Below are 22,336 nucleotides of genomic sequence, written 5' to 3'. Positions count from 1 at the left end.
TTTGGAATCTACCAGATGTCAGAGGCTCTTTGAAACAACACAAATGCTGTCTCAGTTCCGCAGAAGGAGGCCCAGAGAAGCTGGTGTGAGGTTCCGAGAACCAAATTACCAATCACCTGTGCAGAAAAAGTCTCTTCGTGCTCACGGGGCCATGGGGTACACTTGATAACAAGTGATATAAAAGTCAAGGTCGGCTAGACGTAAAAAGCCACTAACCCTGAGGTCTCTAGGTTCTTCTCAGCCAAAGCTTGAGTGTAACGAGGTCATTGCCAGGGAGCAAGCTGAGAGGGTCACTTCGAGACCGCTTTGGGCTGGCCTGTGACAGATGCCCACAGCTCCCCTAATGGAACTGCAGGGAAGGAAACACCTGGTGACATCTTGATCAGCCCCAGAGCCCCCTTCCCTCACTCTGCAAATGCAGCTCCTTCTGGGCTTTGAAACACACTCAGTACTTGTCAATAGCTGCCCCACAGAAGGGACGGAAATTACTTGCTTGTACATCACTGCCAGGCAGGATGGGGAAGGACCCTCCTCTCTCAACAAAAAGGGTGGCATGATAGAGTAAGGTGGAAGGTCAGTTTGGATTATGAAGTATTCTTAGAATTGATGCAGCTCCAAAGGAGGAGGCAGGTCTCCAGCCAGCCTGGGTTGGGAATGACATTGATAAAGCCGCTGTCACCCGTGGGATACAGATTAGAAGAAGCCTTTGTCCTCACCCGATGCTAAATGGGCTGCCTGTGTGATGCACTAGTATTCAGAGTGGGGAAACAATTGCAAAAGCCCACGTATCATCAAGCTTGTTGATAAATGTTAACGAGACAGGAGCAAGCACCGAGATGGGGCAGTATTGATTAAGAAAGGAAATAAAAAGTGCCGAGCAGTTCCTGACATTTTGTTTAAAGTGTCTCTTGCCACAGCATACAATCCTTGTAAACCTTTGCTGTGATACATGTTATTGTCTCCCCCTCTTCTTCCCCGTTCTCTGCCTTCCATTCATTCTGTTGCTCATTCATTCATTCATTTAACAAATATCTGAGTTCCTACATACATATCCACATATCCACATAGTGCTACATACTAGAGTTAAAATAGTGGACAAACTCCCTCTGGGAGTTTATGGACAGTGATAGGAGAGATACTCTAAAAGGCAACTTCAAGGCATGGCATATAGCTTGGGAAAAGACAAGGGCCCCTTAATGGGGGACTTGGGGTGAGAAGGCTTCCCAGGGGAAGTGATGGCTGGGCTGAGACTGAGAAGGGGGCCTGGAGGAAGAATGCTGAAAAGCATCCCTGCAAAGGGTCAGGGGACAGAGCTTCCCAAGGTTATGGTGGGCAGCTGGGATGGGCAGGGAGAAGGGCAAGAAATGAGGCAGAGGGAAGCGTGGTTAATGTTGTGCATAGTGGGTTAAATTGTGTCCTCTGAAAAGATATGTCCGAGTCCTAACATCCGGCACCCCTGAATGTGGCCTTATTTGGAAATGGGGTCTTTGCAGATGCAATCAAGTTAAGGTGAGATCATACTGGATTGGGAGCAGGGAGTTCTAATCCAATGACTAGAGTCTTCACAAGACAAAGAAGAGGGAGATGTAGATCTAGAGACACAAAGATACAGGGAGAAGGGAATGTGTGATAAAGGCAGAGACTGGAGTGATGCAGCTACAAGCCAAGGATGTCAAGGCTCGCCAGGAGCCACCAGCAGCTGGAAGAGGGAGGAAGCAGTCTTTCCTAGCGTCTTCAGAGGGAGCACAGCCCTGTTGGCACCTTGATTTTGGACTTCTGCATCCAGAACTGTGATAGAATTAATTTCTGTTGTCTTAAGCCAACTTGTTTTCTATAGCAGCCACGGGAAACCAACACAGAGGGGTGGAACGTGTGTGGGGAACATACCTGTTACTCCAGTTTCTACGAGGAGGAAAGCCGTGTAAACACCAGAAATGTGATACTGGGAGGTGCCAACTCCATTGCCCACAGGGCTGGATGGGGCTGGGGGCAAACAGAGGCCCCACCAGGAGGTACAGCCACCCCTCTACTCCGGTTGACTGTGCCGTGTGGTATGATTTTTTAGTAGAAGTTAGAAATCAGATTTTTAAAAATATGTGGAAATTCTCATTTAAAAATATTGGCAGCTAGTTAACAAAATAAAAACAGTGTTCAGGCAAACAGGTGTGCAGCTCTGATTTGGACTGTGGTCTAACCATCTGAGACCTCATGAGAGAAGTTTAAAAGTAAGTGAAATTATCTATGTAAATTGCCAAACACAATTCTGTTTGTTTCAGGACAGTATAAAATTGACCAATTTCCCATTAATATGGAAAAAAACATATACTGGAGAAGAGCTGGGTGCTATCTCCAGGGAGACCTGAAATGAACCTCACAGAGACAGCAGAGGTCTATTATCCCCCCACCCCCAAACTTTCTGAGGCAGGGTCCCTCCATATGAAGAGAATTTCAGGCCCTATTCTGAGGACAATGGGACCTCAGACTTTAATGTGTACATACAAATCACATAAGGATCTTACTAAAATGCAGATTCCGATTCAGTGGGTCTGTGGGGGCGGGGGAGGGGGGCTGAGGTTCTGCATTTCTGACGAGATCCTGAGTAGGTGCTGATGACTGTGCTGCTGGCCAGAGGACCTCGCTTTGAGCAATAAAGTTTTCAAGGCACTGTGCACATCAGAGGAGAAATTCCTCAGCTCTGGCATGCATTGAATGTAGCCTGTCTGCCCACTGTCTGGAGACAGATGGGGGGATAAGCAGATAAGGTGGGAACTACCTTCACTTTCAGATGCAGCGGGTAGGGAGAATCGCTCAAGGTGACAGAAAGGTTTGAGAGAGGTTCTTCTTGCTGCCTTTGGCTCAGGAGATGGAGCGGGAAAAGAATGAGTCTGATAGAGAGGAAGCAAACGCATCTGGGGAACCAGCTGCCCTCCCCGGACCAAATTCTGAGTTCGTCCTGGTGGAACACTGCTCTCTCTCTTTCTCACCCAGGCCTGTGGCGTCTGGCCTCTCTTCTCGTGCAAACATTTTTCTTTGCATTCCTGGAAAAATTGGACCCACACACTGAATCCACCTTCGGGCAGTTTAACTTGCATGACCAGCACTTACTCAGCAGATAATCACCAGCCTCATTAACCTTGGCTCATTCTCAAGAGGGTTTTTTTTTTTTTTTTTTTTTTTTTATCGGGGGGAGAGTTGGTGGTAGTTGTGGTGGTGGTGGAACTTATGAATTATTCTTGGATAATTTCTGGAGTATGTCGGGAGCAGGGTCATTAATTTTGTTGAGTCAACACAGCTGGTGTTCCAAGACCTGTTTGTTGGTGTTGTTGATGTGTGCATGTATGTGTCTCATGTGAGGTCACATGTACACATTTGTTTTAAAGGCTGACTAGTGACCTCTCCCTGGAGGCGTCTCTTACCCACCTGGTGTTGCCAGGAGATACGAAAACTAATGCCTTGGGTTTTATTAGCATTGTGTTTCTCAAAACAGGGTACTTTGTCCACCTGCATCAAATCACCTGGAGAGTGTGCTAAGGTGCAGATTCCTGGGCACCATGAGGGACCTGCTATATTAGAATCTCTGGTGCTGGAGCCCAGGAATCTGCATTTTCCCCAACCCTCCCTGGTAACTCTGATGTACAGAATCTGGAGAATCACTGCTATAGGTGAGACTCACAGGGTTCTTTCTGCATGTCTGCTGGGCCATCCCACCTACCTTTGGGTGGTTGTCTTGATTATACTTGTACTTTATATTACAAAGCACTTGTGTTTCTCCCGGATCACTGGGTTGATGTTCTAAATGAACACTGTGGCCCAGTGGAGTGACCTTTGCTGCTCACATTCATGTCCTCATGTTCTGTCGACAGCCCTGGTTATCAGCTGGGTGGGTACTCCCTCAAGGCGCCAAAGCTTGTAGGTGGTGGAGTCAGGATTCCACCCCTGGCAGCCTGGCTTCGAAGTCTGCTCTCTTGTCCACTATAGCATATGGCTGTTGCAGATACTCCTGTGTACACAGATCTTCTTCTTGCACCCATGACCACCTGCTTGCTTAGCTGTACGGGGGGTAGACCAGATGTACCAGGAAGTTACAACACCGGGAACATCCTCAGCCAACCACAACACCGGGAACATCCTCAGCCAACCACAAGCAGCTTCCTTCCAGAACCCATCTTCCTTCCACTTCAGGAGACAAGGTTCTGAGACTTGCTCCAGGTCGTTTCCCTGAGTTTCCCAGTGTGACTGAACCCCAGTTGCCCATAGTAGGGACCTGCTCATCACACCTCCTGTATTGGCTTCCTCACTGTCTCACGTCCCTACTCCCCAGTTGTGCTTCTTAGGGTCACCTCCCAGATCAACTACTTGTACCCAAACCCTTATCTCAAGGGGTCTGCTTCTGGGACATCGTCTGCTTAAACTGCCTTAAACATATCATCTCATTTAATCTTCACATCAGCCTTGCCCAGTAGGAACCATCATGCCCCACTTTATAGATGAAGAAATGGGGGCTTAGTGAATTGAAGCCACTTGGCCAAGCCAGGACTGGAACCCAGGTCTGTTGGCACCAATGCCCAAACTCTCAGCCTGTACTTTGTACGGTGTTTTTAGGTAAGTGGTGGGTGGTATGTGGCGTGTGTTGGGTTGGGCGAGTTCTGATCTTCTCTTGCCACACCCACCCCCCTCCGAGCCAAGAGGGCATTCATGGTGCACCTCTTTAAACTTACAGTATGGATAGAGGAGGCAAGAATCCTGACATCAGGCACCACACCCCGTGTTGAGCCAGTGTGCCTACCTTGGGCCCAGCTTACTTGTGTCCAAGCCTTTTGATAACTATGTGGGCTGAACTTGGCAGAGCGAACCCCAGGCAAGATAGACTTTCTGGTGGAGCCCCCCGCTCCCCACTGCCCTTGGCCTAACCACTGCCGCCAACCCCCAACCCCTGTGAGCAGACCTCTGGGACCCAGCAAAATCCTTCTGTCAAAACCGACTTTTCCTGGTTGGAAGGCTTGCAGGGTTTTTGTGTTGATCGATTTCAAGTCTGTGATCTTGTTTGTGGCTGCCTGGGTGCTTCCCAAGGTCTACCTTCATGTTATAATTTTGCTTTCGAGCCCACAGGCTATTCTGCCAAGAGCAGAATTTCTATTTTAAAAAAAGTAAATAGTAAACCACTCTGGAATGGTAATAAACTTCCAGAGTCTCCTGGGGTCCAGTCTCTCACTTGCTCATTTGTTGAATTCAGCAAGTTCTCGGGCACCAGAGGTATGAGGCAGTGAAGTCACACAATCACTGGGCAAATATCTATGGAGTACTAATATTTGTGGGCCTGTGAATGTGTAATCACATTGGCGAGAAGTGCTATTGTGGAAAAGAATTGGTGATTAGAGAGAGAATAAGAGTGGGCCAAATTTTATCACTGTTACTGGGTTTGTTGTATAGATTATTACAGAATTTATAGATTTCATAATTAAATCATTATAGATCTTGTAATTATTATGCATAATAATAAGTATAGATGGTTCCCCATGCTTAGTAATATAAAGCATGCATACACATACAAATAAGTGGGATTATACTGTATATATTATTCTTCAATTTGCTGCTTCTTTTAATCTAGAATATATCATGAACATCTTTCCAAGACAGTGCAGAAAGACTGCCTCATTAAAAAAAACTCCTGGTGACAGAAACTTTCAAACATAAACAAAAGTAGAATAGTAAGATGAATCCCCCTTTACCCAACTCAACAGTGATCAACTCTTGACCAAACATGTTTCATCTAGATGCCCCCTCCATCCGCTTCCCCCCTTCCCACATTATTTTAAAGAAAATCCCAAATGTTGTATCACTGAATTTATAAATATCTCAGTATACCTTATTCCTCTTTAACTATTATTTAATATTCACTGATAAACATACCATAACTTATTTATCCTGTCTCATCTCGATGGGCATTTCAGCTGTGTTTAATCTAGGTAAAGACACATTTTCTAGTTGCAAAGTGAATTAAATGAAAGTATTTTTTCCTCCTCTGAAGGGGACCTTACACTGAGGACGCAGACTGCCTAGACGTGTAAAATGACAGCTCACTTCGTTGTTGCCTCTTGCCATTGCCATCCCAGACCCAGTGGAGAGGAAGGAACAGGTCTCTGAGCCAGGAAGGAAGGGAGGAGGTGTGCTGGCCATGGTGTGGGGGTGAGGTGGTCATCCCCACAGCCTGGTCAGGGAGGCACAGCAGTTTCACCAGTGGGTCCCAGCAAGTGTTAGGGCCATGGAATAGACTTGAGTGTTGTAGATTCCTGAGGCTGCTGCAACAAATCACCGTAACTGGGTGGCTTAAAACAACAGAAATCTATTCTCTCACAGTTCTGAAGTCCAGAAGTACAGAATTAAGGTGTTGGCATGGTCATGCTCCCTTGGAAGGCTCTGGGGAGAATCCTTTCTTGCCTCTTCCAGATTCTGATGGCTCCTGGCAATCCATGGCTTGTGGCTGCATCACCTCAATTCCTGCCTCTGTCTTCATATGGCCTTCCTCCCTACATATCTCTATGTCCTTTTCTTATAAGGACACTGTCATTGGACTTAGGGCCCACCCTAATAATCTCATCTCAATTCTTAATTATATCTGCAAAGACCCTATTTCCAAATAAGGTCATATTCTGAGGTTGGGGGTAAATGTGATTATTTTGGGAGGATACTCTTCAACCTATCACAGGAATTGTCCTGGTATTTCCAAGTGCCCAGGCAAAAGGCCAAGACTTTTCTGAGGCTGAATGGGTGCTACAGGCCAGGCCACAGAACAGTTAGGGCGCATTCACCTGCAAGCAACCAAGAACCCACCTCTTGGCACATGATTGGGAAGATCCACAAGAAGCCTAGAGGTTGGTGTTTCTGGGGATGGTTCAGAAGCTTCATGATGTCAGGGCTCTGGGATGGGGATTCGGCCATTCTCTTGGCTTTTCCCGCATGTTTATAAGATGGCTGCTGTGGCTCAAGCAGGAAATCTTTACAGAGCTCCATGCAAAGGTCTGGAGAGAGAGGGAGGGAGGAAGGGAGGGAAGAAGGAGGAGGAGGGGGAAGAGGAGGAGGAGGGGGAGGAGGAGAGAAGAAGAAGAAATGAGATTAGTCTTTCTATGAAGGAGTGGACATCTTCCCAGGAGACATCCCTTTGCATCCCATTGGTCAAGACTGGGTCACGTGGCTGCCCCTAGCTGCAAGGGAGGCTGGGAAAGCAAGCATCTCTTTTGTTCAACCTCTGTAGATGGAGCTAAGAGAGAAAGAAAGAACGGAGGAGGGACCTCTACCCATGGATGGACAACTCCCCCCCAACTCTTCCAAATAAATTTCCAGCTAATGCATTGTGCTCTTCTATTTCACTACATTCAGTCTCCCCACTGCAAGAAAGTCCTATCATCTTGTTATCTCTCAAGATCTACGTGCATGAACTCATTCGATGTGATACACCATATTAACAAATTGAAGGATAAAAAACATATGATAATCTCAATAGATGCAGAAAAAGCTTTTGACAAAATTCAACACCCATTTATGATAAAAACTCTCCAGAAATTGGGCATAGAGGGAACCTATCTCAACATAATAAAAACCATATATGACAAACCCACAGCCAGCGTCATTCCCAATGGTGAAAAACTGAAAGCATTTCCTCTAAGATCAGGAACAAGACAAGGGTGTCCACTCTCACCACTATTATTCAACATAGTTTTGGAAGTTTTAGCCACAACAATCAGAGAAGAAAAAGGAATAAAAGGAATCCAAATCGGAAAAGAAGGAGTAAAATTGTCACTGTTTGCAAATGACATGATACTATACATAGAAAATCCTAAAGATGTCACCAGAAAACTACTAGAGCTAATCAATGAATTTGGTAGAGTAGCAGGATACAAAATTAATGCACAGAAATCTCTTGCATTCCTATACACTAATGATGAAAAATCTGAAAGAGAAATTAAGGAATCACTCCCATTTACCATTACAACAAAGAGAATAAAATACCTAGGAATAAACCTACCTAAGGAGACAAAAGACCTGTACTCAGAAAACTATAAGACACTGATGAAAGAAATCAAAGACGATACAAACAGATGGAAAGATATACTATGTTCTTGGATTGAAAGAATCAACATTGTGAAAATGACTATACTACCCAAAGCAATCTACAGATTCAATGCAATCCCTATCAAATTACCAATGGCATTTTTTCACAGAACTAGAACAGAAAATTTCACAGTTTGTGTGGAAGCACAAAAGACCCTGAATAGCCAAAGCAATCTTGAGAAAAAAAGAAAGGAGCTGGAGGAATCAGGTTCCCTGACTTCAGATTATACTACAAAGCTACAGTGATCAAGACAGTATGGTACTGGCACAAAAACAGAAATATAGATCAATGGAACAGGATAGAAAGCCCAGAGATAAACCCACACACACATGGTCACCTTATCTTTGACAAAGGAGGCAAGAATATACAATGGAGAAAAGACAGCCTCTTCAATAAGCTGTGCTGGGAAAACTGGACAGCTACACGTAAAAGAATGAAATTAGAATACTTCCTAACACCATACACAAAAATAAACTCAAAATGGATTAAAGACATAAATGTAAAGCGAGACACTATCAAACTCAGAGGAAAACATAGGCAGAACACTCTATGACATAAATCACAGCAAGATATTTTTTGACCCACCTCCTAGAGTAAGGGAAATAAAAACAAAAATAAACAAATGAAACAACGAAAACTAATGAAACTTAAAAGTTTTGCACAGCAAAAGAAACCATAAACAGAATGAAAAGACAATGCTCAGAATGGGAGAAAATATTTGCAAATGAAGCAACTGACAAAGGATTAATCTCCAAAATATACAAGTAGCCCATGCAGCTCAATATCAAAAAAACAAACAACCCAATCCAAAAATGGGCAGAAGACCTAAACAGACATTTCTCCAAAGTAGACATACAGATTGCCAGCAAACACATGAAAAGTTGCTCAACATCACTAATCATTAGAGAAATGCAAATCAAAACCACAATGAGGTATCACCTCACACCGGTCAGAATGGCCATCATCAAAAAATCTACAAACAGTAAATGCTGGAGAGGCTGTGGAGAAAAGGGAACCTTCCTGCACTGTTGGTGGGAGTGTAAATTGATACAGCCACTATGGGGAACAGTATGGCAGTTCCTTAAAAATCTAAAAATAGAACTACCATACGACCCAGCAATCCCACTACTGGGCATATACCCTGAGAAAACCATAATTCAAAGAGTCATGTACCACAATGTTCATTGCTGCACTATTTACAATAGCCAGGAGATGGAAGCAACCTAAAATGTCCATCGACAGATGAATGGATAAAGAAGATGTGGCATATATACAGAATGGAATATTACTCAGCCATAAAAAGAAACGAAATTTAGTTATTTGTAGTGAGGTGGATGGACCTAGAGTCTGTCATACCGAGTGATTAAGTCAGAAAGAGAAAAACAAATACTGTTTGCTAATGCACATATATGGAGTCTAATAAAAAGGTTCTGATGAACCTAGTGGCAGGGCAGGAATAAAGATGCAGATGTAGAGAACAGACTTGAGGACACAGAGTGGGAAGGGGAAGCTGGGATGAAGTGAGAGAGTTGCCTTGACATATATACACTACCAAAAGTAAAATGGATGGCTAGTGGGAAGCTGCGGCATAGCACAGGGAGATCAGCTCGATGCTTTGTGATGACCTAGAGGGGTGGAATACGGAGAGTGGAGGGAGGCTCAAGAGGGAGGGGATATGGTGATATATGTATACATATAGCTGATTCACTTTGTTGTACAGCAGAAACTAATTCAACATTGTAAAGCAATTATACTCCAATAAAGATATTAAAAAAAAGATCTACATGCATCAACACATGTCAGGGATTGTCTCATTACGAGGTAGCTTCTGTTTGGGGGGCTACTGCCCCAAGAGGGGGACTTTCTGGAGAAACCCTATTATATCAGTAGCTTTAGTTTCTTTCCCCCCACAATTCAGACTGTGCTGAAATGAACATCTTTGTCCATAAATATTTGTACATCCGTGATTGTATTTTAGTGGATTGCATTTCTGGATGTGGGATTGCTGTGTTGGAATACATACCTTGTGCATTCTTTTTAAAAAAATAAATTTATTTATTTATTTTTGGCTGCGTTGGGTCTTCATTGCTGTGTATGGGCTGTCTCTAGTTGCGGTGAGCGGGGGCTACTCATTGTGGTGGCTTCTCTTTGTTGTGGAGCACAGGCTCTAGGCACACGGGCTGCAGTAGTTGTGGCACGCGGGCTTAGTAGTTGTGGCTCTTGGGCTCTAGAGCACAGGCTCAGTAGTTGTGGCACACGGGCTTAGTTGCTCCGCGGCATGTGGGATCTTCCTGGACCAGGGCTCGAACCCCTGTCCCCTGCATTGGCAGGCAGATTCTTAACCACTGTGCCACCAGGGAAATCTCATACCCTGTGCATTTTTTTTTTTTTCCGGTACCCGGGCCTCTCACTGTTGTGGCCTCTCCCGTTGCGGAGCACAGGCTCCAGACGCGCAGGCCCAGCGGCCATGGCTCACGGGCCCAGCCGCTCCGTGGCACGTGGGATCCTCCCAGACCTGGGCACGAACCCGCGCCCCCTGCATCGGCAGGCGGACTCCGAACCACTGCGTCACCAGAGAAGCCCCCCCTGTGCATTCTTTTTTTTTTTTGTGGTATGCGGGCCTCTCACTGTTGCGGCCTCCCCCGTTGCGGAGCACAGGCTCCGGACGCGCAGGCTCCGCGGCCATGGCTCACGGGCCCAGCCGCTCCGCGGCATATGGGATCCTCCCAGACCGGGGCACGAACCCGTATCCCCCGCATCGGCAGGCGGACTCTCAACCACTGCGCCACCAGGGAGGCCCCCCCCTGTGCATTCTTGATGGGAGCTTTCTCTAGGGCCGGATGCAGATCCTACTTGCTCATCTTCAAGCTGACAGTAGCCCACGGTTTTCAGGGAAAGCTGAGCAGGAATATGCATGTCCCTTGCTTCCCTCTCAAATCCATTATCTCTGCCCGCCGTGCCTTCCCTGTTTTGGCAGCTAGGTTCTCTGATGACTCTGGAGCTGTTGTATACATTATTCATACATCTTTTTATATCACCTACTGTGGCACCAGCTGGGGACAGCAAATACTACAAACATGGCACCAATAAAAAAGAATGTGTAATCAGTCTTTAAAAATTCCTTCTTGTCTGCCAAGGGCAGCATGTAGGGTGGAAAGTGAACAGCTGGCTGGTCCTTGCTAATTTTGAGGCGGCTTCACTCCGAAAATGATTTCTGCTTCACCATCATTCTCTCCCTGACCTCTGGAAGAGGCAGATCCCAGGAACCCAGCAGATTTTATGGGGGGAGTGTACATGTCTGATCCCATGAGGGGAAAAAGAATTTTTAAAAACACATTATACCTTCACCATAATTGGGGGGTATTATTACTGGCTCTGTCTCTCAGATGCTGACAGAGAAGTGGGGCTTTTTGGTTATTGCTTATTTATTTTTTTCCTTCCATTTTGTTTTATCGAGACATAATATTTACACAGTAAAGTGCACTCATCTTAAATGTGCAATTTGATGATTTTTTTTTACACATGTGTACACCGTTGTTGTGGGTTGAATTGTGTCCCCACAAAAGCTATGTTGAAATCCTAACCCACAGGACCTCAGCATGTGACTTGATTTGGTAGCAGGGTTGTTGCAGATATAATTAGTTAGGGTGAGGTTATAGTGGATTGGGGTGGGCCCTTAGTCCAATATGACTGGTGTTCCTGTAAGAAGAGAGAAATTTGGGCACACACACAAACACAGACACACACACACACACACACACACAGGGAGAAGGCTATGTGAAGATGAAAGCACAGATTGAGATGATGCCTCTGTGAACTAAGAAGTCAAGATTGCTGGCAACCACCAGAAGCTTGAAGGGAGGCATAGAAAGATTTCTCCCCTAGGGCCACTGGAGAGAGAGCACGGCCCTGCTGACATCTTTGTCTCAGACTTCTGGCCTCCAGAACTCTGAGACCACAAATTTCTCTTGTCTTAAGCTGCCCGCTTTGCGGTACTTTGTTGTGGTAGCTTAGCAAACTGATATCCCTTGTAACCACCAGGGAGATGCAGATACAGTATCTTTTCAGCACTCAGACATTTCTCTTGGGCTCCTGCCCAGATCATCACCTCCTACTCCACTGAGGTAACCATCTATTCTGATTTCTATGGTCATTGATCTGTTTTGCCTATTCTTAAACTTTGTATAACTGAAATCATCCAGTAGTAACTTTTCTGTGTCTGGCTTCTTTCACTCAACGTCATGTCTGCGAGATTCCTCGTCCTGCTATATGTGGAGATTACTGCTGATTCTTTCCATAAACATTTACTAATCACCTACAATGTGCTGGGTGCTGTGTTGGGCCCTGAGGATAGGTGGACCATAGGGCCTCCTTGTCCAGTTTGGAAGAGAGAATTAGAATTGTAAACCACTCACCATGAGATGGTATGGATGCTCGCTGATTGGGGGTATGGGCTAGGAGAGCCTGCAGAGCACAGGGAAGCCAGGCAAGTATCCACAAAAGAGGTAGGATGCTCATGCTGGACATTCTGGGATTGTGGAATGGCTGGAGTGGAGGCATGGAGTAGGGGTGCAGCGTTGTGGGCAGGGAGCTGTGAGGAGTCCGGTGTGGCTCAGGAATAAAGTGTTGTAGGAGAACGAGAGAGATTTATCGACTGGCAAACTACAGTCCAAACAGGCTGACAACTTTCTTTTGTAAATATAGTTTTATTGGAACACAGTCACGTCCATTCCTTTACATATGGTGTTTGGTTGCTTTTGTGCTATAAGTGAAGGCTTGAGTAATTGTGATAGGCTGTGTGGCCCACAAAACGTAAAATATTTACCATTTGGTCCTTTACAAAAAAAAATACGTGAGCTCTGGCCTAGTGTATGTCAGGAGCCATACAGTTTCACTTCAATTATATCCCTGTTTAATAACCACAGCAGCTCTGCAAGGGAGCCACTGTTGCTCCCTTATCTTAAAGATGAGGATCCTTTGGCTCAGAGAGGTAAAGTGATTAAAAAAAAAATGTTTTCATTGAAGTATAGTTGATTTACAATGTTGTGTTAGTTTCTGCTGTACAGCAAAGTGATTCAGTTATACATATATATATATCCACTATTTTTAAGATTCTTTTCCCATATAGGTCATTAGAGAGTATTGAGTAGAATTCCCTATGCTATACAGTAGGTCCTTATTGGTTATCTATTTTATATATAGTAGTGTGTATATGTCAGTCCTAATCTCCCAATTTATCCCTCCCCTCCCTTTTCCCCCCTGGTAACCATAAGTTTGTTTTCTACATAATATCTGTGACTCTATTTCTGTTTTGTAAGTAAGTTCTTTTGTATAATTTTTTTTAGATTCCACATATAAGTGATATCGTATGGTATTTGTCTTTCTCTGTCTGACTTCACTTAGTATGATAATCTCTAGGTCCATCCATGTTGCTGCAAATGGCATTATTTCATTCCTTTTTATGGCTGAGTAATATTTCATTGTATATAAGCACCACATCTTCTTTAGGTAAAGTGATTTTTTTAAGGTCACAAATGAGCAATAGGAGGAACCTGAGTTCAAAGGAGCTTTTCCAGAGTAACTGGAATCTCTCCAACATTCAGCGATCATTGGAGGAAGTAGGTGGAGGCCAGATCATGGAGAGTCAGGCATGCATTTTTTATCTTTGGAGAATGGGGAGACACTGAAGGTTCTTAAGGAAGGGAATGGTGTGATCAGACAGTCTGAGACTGTCACATCCAAACCCTTTGCCGGGTGTGGGGTCCAGGACTCATCAGGCAGGGTTTGCACTCATCCATAAAAGTCTTCTCAGGCGGGTCATTCATTTGGGAAAGGAGAGAATGTGCTGACCAGTATCCCGCATTTCTGAGTTAGGCCTTGGAGCTGGGGGTCTCTCTTGACACAGCCTTGATGATGGCGGGTAGAGAGGAGAGGCATTTACCAGCCTAGTGCCTGGATTTAGATTTCAGCATATGTTGTATGCCATTCACTGCACAGTGTGTTACTACACACCACCTCATCGCATCCTTATCACAGACCAATAGGCAGGTGCTGTTACCAGCCCTTCTGTGCAGATGGAGAGGAAGAGAGTCTGGTCCCTCAGAACCTAGATTAGTGGCTTCAGGGCCTGCAGGGAGAAGGGCATGGGGAGTGACTGCTAATAGGTATGGGGTTTCTTTTGAGGTGAAGAAAATGTTCTGGAATTAGATAGGGGCGATGGTTGCATAACTTTGTGAATATACGAAAAACCACTGAAGTGTACACTTTAAGAGGGTGAATTTTCACTACTATATTTAAAATAGATAACTAACAAGGACCTACTGTATAGCACAGGGAACTCAGCTCAATATTCTGTAATTGCCTAAATGGGAAAAGAATTTGAAAAAGAATGGATACTTGCATGGATATAACTGAATCACTTTGCTGTAACTAACACATCATTGTTAATCAACTACACTCCAGTGTCAACTATACTCCAATGTAAAATAAAAATTAAAAAAAAAGAAAACTACTTATAAAACAAGAGGGTGATTATTACAGTAAGAGTCATATCTTAATATTAATAATAATAATAAGAACAGCAACACTAATAAAAGACTCTCAACCGTGATGACACAAGGAGTATTGTCAGGGCCAAGGTTGAACTCAGGCTGTTTTCAGGGTCCAATACCGTCCTTTCCAGATCCTTGTCCACTCATGTCATACTTAAGAAACCCCAAATTACTAGTTTTATATGCTTCAGAGGGGAAACATACATGGAACCAGGAGATGGTGGGGCAGAGTGGGTTGAATCGCTGGATGGAAGCCCAGCTCTGCCATGCATCAGCGGTGCCTCGGTTTCCCCATTTGGCAAGGGGTTTGGTAGTAACAATACCGATCTCATAGGGTTGCTGAGAGGAGTAAATGAGTTAATACAAGTGATATATTCTGAAGTGTGTCTGGCTGGTAGCAAGTGCTGAGTAAATGTTCTCCTGTCTCTTTCTGGGTTGTCAGGAATCTCAGTCTGGACCTGACTCACAGTCTTTGAGCTTGGGCGTGCCTGCAGCTGCCTCCTCTCCGTTGTCCAAGAGATCAGGCTGATGCTGTGGTCCAGGTACAAAGGTGAGGGGAGAGACGAGACACCCCCCCCCCCCCGCCCCGTCCCAGGACTGATAACACTAGACCAACCTTTGTTCTTGGGTCAGTTCTCCATGATTTTGAGCACGATAGAAGTAAGGCTTAAAAAATCTGATGGTACGGGTGTGTGTGTGTGTGTGGGGTCACATAATAATTGTAGTGAGTTTTAATATTCAAATTAGAATTTGAGTGAACTTGGATAATCAAAAACTTTTGAATTCATCTCGACTCCCCATTCTCTTCTAGGTCTTTGCAAGGCTGAATAGCTTTGAAATGGCCATACATTTGCATAATAGCTCCCATAAAGCTAATCATTTTAGGTCTGGAAGCACTTTTGCCTGGGGCTATTACAGTCTGCCACTGGTTCCCTAGCTGATATATAAAATCAGGGGAATTGAGGATTTTTTTAGGTGGAGCAAGGGGTGTGAAGGGCCTAGCTGTGGCCCATGTGGAGCATGGAAGGACAGACCAGGCTCCAGGAAAGGTGGCATTGGCTGTGTTCCTTTCGCCGTTTTGGGGTGTGTTCAGGGAGGGAGAAGAACCCAGCGGAGACTGGAGAAGGTCTATAGTATCGGCTTATTATTTGGGAGAAACTTCCCAAGTCAGTCCTGAAAGGGGCCACTGCCCAACTCCCTTTGAGTTGATGAATGCCATGTAGGCAATGAAATCTGGTAAGATTTTCCTCCCATTTTTGTCTCTGCTTCCCAGATACCCAGGAGCCCCAGCCACTGGGTAGTGATCACTCTGTTTCCGTGCTTCTTGAGTTTACACGTTTAAAATAATCTGAACCTTGAAAATCTGTACATCATGGTAATGGAGGGAGGTTTATTTTAATTGAAATTTTATTGTTTTTTCTAGACAAACCATTCAAATGGTACAAAACTCAAAAGGTACAAAGGCCTCCTACAGACTGAATGTCTGTGTCCCCTGCCCCCCAACCCTGACCCCCTCAAATTCATAAGTTGAAATTCTACCCCGCAATGAGATGGTATTAGGAGGTGGGGCCTTTGAGAGGTGATTAGGTCATGAGGGTGGAGCCCTCATGAATGGGATTAGTTAGTGCTGTTATGAAAGAGACCCCAGAGAGCTCCCTCACCCCTTCTGCCATGTGAGGACACAGCAAGAAGACACTGTCTGTGAACCAGGAAACACCAGATCTGCTGACACCTTGATCATGGACTTTCTAGCCTCCAGAATTGTGAGGAAGAAATTTCTGTTGTTTGTAAGCCACCCAATCTATGATATTCTGTTATAGCAGCCCGAATGGACTAAGACAGGGATACACATGGAAAAGTCACCCCTCCATCCCTTTCCTCTGCCTCCAGTTCTCCCCACAGGCAATCAGTGTTATCAGTTTCTTGTCTCCTTCTAGAAAGTATACTTATATCTATAACTATATCTATACCTATACCTACCCATCTCCTATAAATGATAGCTTACTATAAACACTGTTTTTCATCTTATTTTTTCCATTTAAATGATATATTGGTTCCCTATTTGCTGCTATAACAAATTACCACAAACTTAGTACTTAAAACAGCACTAATTAATTTTTGTACCATCTGGAGGTCAGAAATCCCAAATGGGTCTCTCTGGGCTAAAACCAAGTTTGCTACCTTGCCTTGTCTAGCGTCTAAAGGCTGCCTGTAGTCCTTGGCTTGTGGCCGCTTCCTCCCTCCATCTTCAAAGCCAGCAGTGTAACATCTTCAAATCCCTCTCTGACTCTGACCCTCCTTCCTCCCTATTATAATTATTGTGATTGCACTGGACCCACCTGGATAATCCAGAATAATCTCCTGATTGCAAAATCCTTAACTTAATCCTACCTGTAAAGTCCCTTTTGCCATGTGAGGGGACATATTCTCAGGTTTCAGGGATAAAACATAGACCCTTTTGGGGTCATTATTCTGCCCATTATATTTTATCTTAGAGTTTGTCCCATGTTAGGGCATAGAGTGTTCTTTTCCTTTTATCGGCTTCACAGATCTATTCCATTGTTTGATGTGCCATAATTTATTTAACCAATCCCCTCTGGATGAACACTTAGCTTGTTTCCAGCCTCTTGCTCTTAGAACTGGTACTGCAAGGAATAACACTTTATTTGGCACTTTTGCTAGTATATCTGATGAATTTCAAGAGGTGGAATTGCTGTGTGAAAGGGAATGTAATTTTATTAGATATTGCCAAATTGCTCTAAGGTGGTTAAAAATTTATTACAGAAAATTTCAAATATATTAAAAGTAGAGAGAGTAGTTTAATGCATGCTGTGTACCCATGATGCCATTCAACAATTCCCAGCTCATGGCCAATCTTGTTTCATCTACACCCCTCATACACTCTCCACCCCCTCCCCTAACGCCTCTGTACTAAAGAACCAAAATCCAGACATTGCATATTCCGAAGGAGAGACTTTAACGTTTTAAACACAGTAGCATCTGTTAATGAGATTCTTGTGGTGGGACTGAACAGAGAGGAGAATCCTTCACAGATGTTACATTTGGAACACCTGTGTTCCTAGGACAGTGACCACCCCACCCCCAACCTGGGAAAGCCTGGGCATCTGCCATCTGCTATCATTGCTGCTTGTTCTGGAGACAGTGGCCCGTCCCACCCAACCTCCCCAGAGGATGATCTCAGAAATCAGCATTGCACTGCAGATTTGCAGAGATGATGTTCTGGAAGGTTGAGTGGCTGGGAATGAGCTGACTCAGCCCGCTGCTTTGGAACTCTGATACTGAGCAGCCCCAGAGCAATAAAAGAGTACTTCTGACCTGCCGTGTCTGCACGTCATCAGCAAGTGAGAGCCCTCTCTGTCACACACCAGAACTTTGGTATTTTGCCTAATCAAATTTTTGCACCATTTTTCTGAGAGTGATAAAAGAGGATCTCAGTGGGGATGGGCTTTTGGGGAGACTGGATCTCTGTGTGTGGGGTGTGGTTTTCTCCACCACTCCTATCTTGACGGAGGATGGACTCTAGCTTGGCGAGTTCGAGGGTGTTACATTTATGACAGCATACCTGGGAAGGTAAGTTATCCTCCCGTCAGTGTCATGAGTGTTGGTTCCTTTCTGAGTCACCGAATCTAACGAAACATCCCAGGGAAGCAGGCAAGGTGATGTTATGCCCAATTTCAAGATGGGGAAAAATAAGGCACAGAAATGTGAAAGGACATAGAAATAAAATCACTCCCGAGATTTGCATCCCCCTCCCATTCCAGCAGCGATTCCCAGCAGCGATTCCCAAGGGCTTCTCCCTGCCTCTGCCTCCATAGCTGCCTCCCTGCTCCAGGCCCACTGCATCTCTCCTCTTGGTCATTAAAGTGCCTCTGACTGGCTCTTCGGCTCCTGTCCTTCCTCCTGCAGCAGCCAGAATATGTCACCCCCATGCTCACATCACCTCCTGCAGCTCCATCTCACTGGGCAAAGCCAAGCCCCCCACCTCCTGCTGCTCTATGCATGCCCTCCTCACCTGCTCTGGGTGATTCCTGCAACCAACCAAGTTGCAGGTCACTCATTCTTGCTGTGCTCTCCACCTGGAATGCTCTTCTCATAAGAGAGCTGCAGGACTTGACCCTGGCCTTCAGGGTCATTTTCCCTGGCCACTCAGCTGAGGCTGCAACCCACGCCCTGTACTTATTCTCTTTCTTGCTTTACTTTACCCTTTAGCACTTAGAACTCAGTTACTTGCTTTCTAATTCTACCTGTATATGTATATGTAATGTGCATGTATTACACATGTAATGTCTTAATATATAGTTATATATACATATATTATCACATTACTATATATTAATTAGCTATAACTCTATATTAATACATTCCATACATGATATATTAATAACACATTTAAAAAATTTATTTATTTTATTTATTTATTTTTGGCTCTGTTGGGTCTTCATTGCTGCGCACGGGCTTTCTCTGGTTGCAGTGAGTGGTGACTACTCTTCGTTGCAGTGCGCAGGTTTCTCATTGCGGTGGCTTCTCTCGTTGTGGAGCACAGGCTCTAGGCGCGTGGGCTTCAGCAGTTGCGGCACGCGGGCTCGGTAGTTGTGGCTCACGGGCTCTAGAGCACGGGCTCAGTAGTTGTGGTGCATGGGCTTAGTTGCTCCACGGCATGTGGGATCTTCCTGGACCAGGGCTCGAACCCCTGTCCCCTGAATTGGCAGGCGGATTCTTAACCACTGCGCCACCAGGGAAGCCCCAATAACACATGTTAATATATTAATTTTTTTACTGGCTGTCTCCCTCACCTAGATTGTCGGCCCCATGAGATCCATGATTTTTGTCCATCTTGCTCACTGCTATACCCTCAGTGTCTGAAGCAGTGCCTGGCACACAGTAGGTGCTCAATAACCATTTTTTGAGTGATGACTGGATCCAAGGCTGATCAGGGAGCTCTGATTACAGCAACTCTGTCTTGGAGTGGACAGGCTGTCCATTATCTAGAGAGCAGTGGTTTAATTTTTTTTTTTTTTTAGGTGTGCAGTAGTACAGTAGTATTGTAGAGTTTAGAAGAATTTTTGTTTCCTTGATTGACAAGATTTTCTTGGTTGTTGCATCTGGGGCCTCAGCCTTAAACTTTTTGTTTCTTCTCCCACCCCCTGAGCCCTGGGCAGTATAGGGAGGGTTTGGCTGCCCCGCTGCTGGGCCCTGAACCAGGCACCACCATTGTAAGGAAACTTCATCAGAAATTCAACTGGTACCTAAAAGACAAAAACAAACAAACAAATAAACAAAGTGTAAGTGAATGACTGTTTTTAGGCTAGAATTTAATTATAAAACCTGCAGAGAAACTTTCCAATTTAGGCTGAAATTTGTGATGAACTTTGGTGTTTCAGATGTGGGAGGGGAAAGCGCTTAACCATTTGGGGTCTGCTGGTGCCCCAGATGGATCTGAAAATGTTCCAGGATCATTCCTAGAGCCTTGAAGGGTTCATGCAAGATGGGGCTAAAGGCACCCTTCCCCCAAATCAGGGCAGAGAATGAGTGGGTGTAGGGGGTGCCAGGAGGCCTCCATTTGAGGGCACGTGGGTGTGCTGCTGCGGCATCCCTCAGTGAGGGAAGTGGGGCTGCTGTCCTGCTCCTTCCAGGACCACATTTTATATCCCATCTGCTGTTACATCTGTGGTTATAACATCAACCTTGGAGTTCACAAAGGCACATCAAGCCAGACACTCAGGAATCAAACTCCATTCTAGTATTTAGCTCTTGGGCAGATGTGGGACTCTTAGGCGCTGGGTGAACCTGCAGTGGGACAGGCGGGGTCGCATAAGACGTCTCCTTGGGAGACCCTCCTTTGAGGCTTTCTCAGACCAATTCTCAGTCACTTTTCCAGCTAGGTCTGCTTGTAGCTTTTCAGCAACTTCAAGTCAGTTGGGATGTTGCCTCAAAGGAGGTTTAGGTGTTCCCTAAGTTCTTTTTTCTTGTAATTTATTATTTTCTTTTAAACTGTGCAACGTTTCCAACATGCAGAAAAAAATAGACAACAAGGAAATAATACCCCCATTAACAACATAACTTTGCGATATAGGCTTCGGACCTTTTTGGTCTTAAGAAACAACATCACAGATACAGCCAAGCCACCCCACCCAATCCCATATCCCTCCTTCCCAGAGGGAAGCACCATCTGAAGCTCCTTCCTACACATGATTCCCCGAGTGCACACTTGTCCCACATGCTAATCTGCACTGTGGCTCCTGGAAAGGGCCTCATGTGTCTGGGACACTACCCCAGGAAAAAGTTTGTAGGTGGCCGCCTAGTATATGATGAGACAAATGGCCTGAAGAGGTAAAGAGAGATAAATATACAATTGGTTTCATCATTTTCTTTTACACATGTGTGTACATTATTTTACACTCTTGTCACTTTTCTTTCTCTCAATTGCAACCTGCTGCCAAAAGTTAAAATGAGTGTTGAGATGGCTCAGTGATTGGCTTTTAGTTTCTGCCTAGATGCTCAACATGGCAGAAGAGGGATGCCCAGGGGATTACTTGTGTTTGTCACTGCACAGGTTTGCAAGTGTGTGCATGCTCACCATCCCTTGCGCCCACTGTCTGCCCCACCAGTAACACATAGTTGCTCCTACCATGGTTGTGTTGCTGCACAATTCAGCTCAGTGTTTAGCTCTCGGGAAGAAAGAAGTATGTTCTTATCAAGTACAGGTCGCCATAAAAGTAGGTAGGGGGTGGAATAAGCAACCACTGCTTTCTAGAATAACACATTGAAAGTGAAAGCCAAGTAGCTGAATGAGTCCATGTGAAAAAAAGGCATAAAATATACAGTTTTAGGGCTTCCCTGGTGGCGCAGTGATGAGAGTCCGCCTGCCGATGCAGGGGACACGGGTTCGTGCCCCGGTCCGGGAAGATCCCACATGGTGCGGAGCAGCTGGGCCCGTGAGCCATGGCCGCTGAGCCTGCGTGTCCAGAGCCTGTGCTCCGCAACGGGAGAGGCCACAACAGTGAGAAGCCCGCGTACCGCAAAAACAAAAACAAAAACAAAAAAATACAGTTTTGTTGTCGTTCAGTTGTAAATATTTAGTAATTTCTATTGTGATTTCTCCTTTAACTCATGGATTGTTCAGAAGGATATGTTTCATTTTCCAAATGTATGCTTGTGTTTAGCTGTCTTTTTACTGTCAATTTCTAATTTTGCTGCATTATAGTGAGAAAATGTCATCTGTATAATGACAGTTATGTGGATTTTGTTGAGATTTTCCTTATGGCCTATATATGTGGTCAATATTTTGCATTCGTGCCATGTATGCTTAAAAGGAATGTGGATGATCTGCTTTGTAGGATGATGTTTAATTTTTAAATATATAATCAAAATTAGCAGTGTAATTGAAGTCTAATTTCTTTCTCTGTCTGCTAGATGTCTCAGAACCTTATATGTTAATCAGGGTAACACTAGACAGTGCTGTTGTGACAAAGAAACCCTGGAATCTCAGAGGTTTCACACAATAACCATTTACTTATCACCCACATAACAGTCCAGTGCAAGTCAGGAGCTCTCTTGGTGGCCCTCCTCCATCAGTGTTTCAGAGGTCTTGGAGGTTTCCATCTTGTAATTCTGCCATCTCCTGTAGCCATGTGGATGGGAAAGAGAGGAAGCA

Source organism: Mesoplodon mirus (genome assembly GCF_964341445.2).
Source record: "Mesoplodon mirus genome assembly, chromosome: 15".
In the NCBI taxonomy this organism is placed as follows: domain Eukaryota; kingdom Metazoa; phylum Chordata; class Mammalia; order Artiodactyla; family Ziphiidae; genus Mesoplodon; species Mesoplodon mirus.
The sequence above is the reverse complement of the archived record's forward strand: the minus strand, read 5'-3'. Positions refer to the sequence as shown.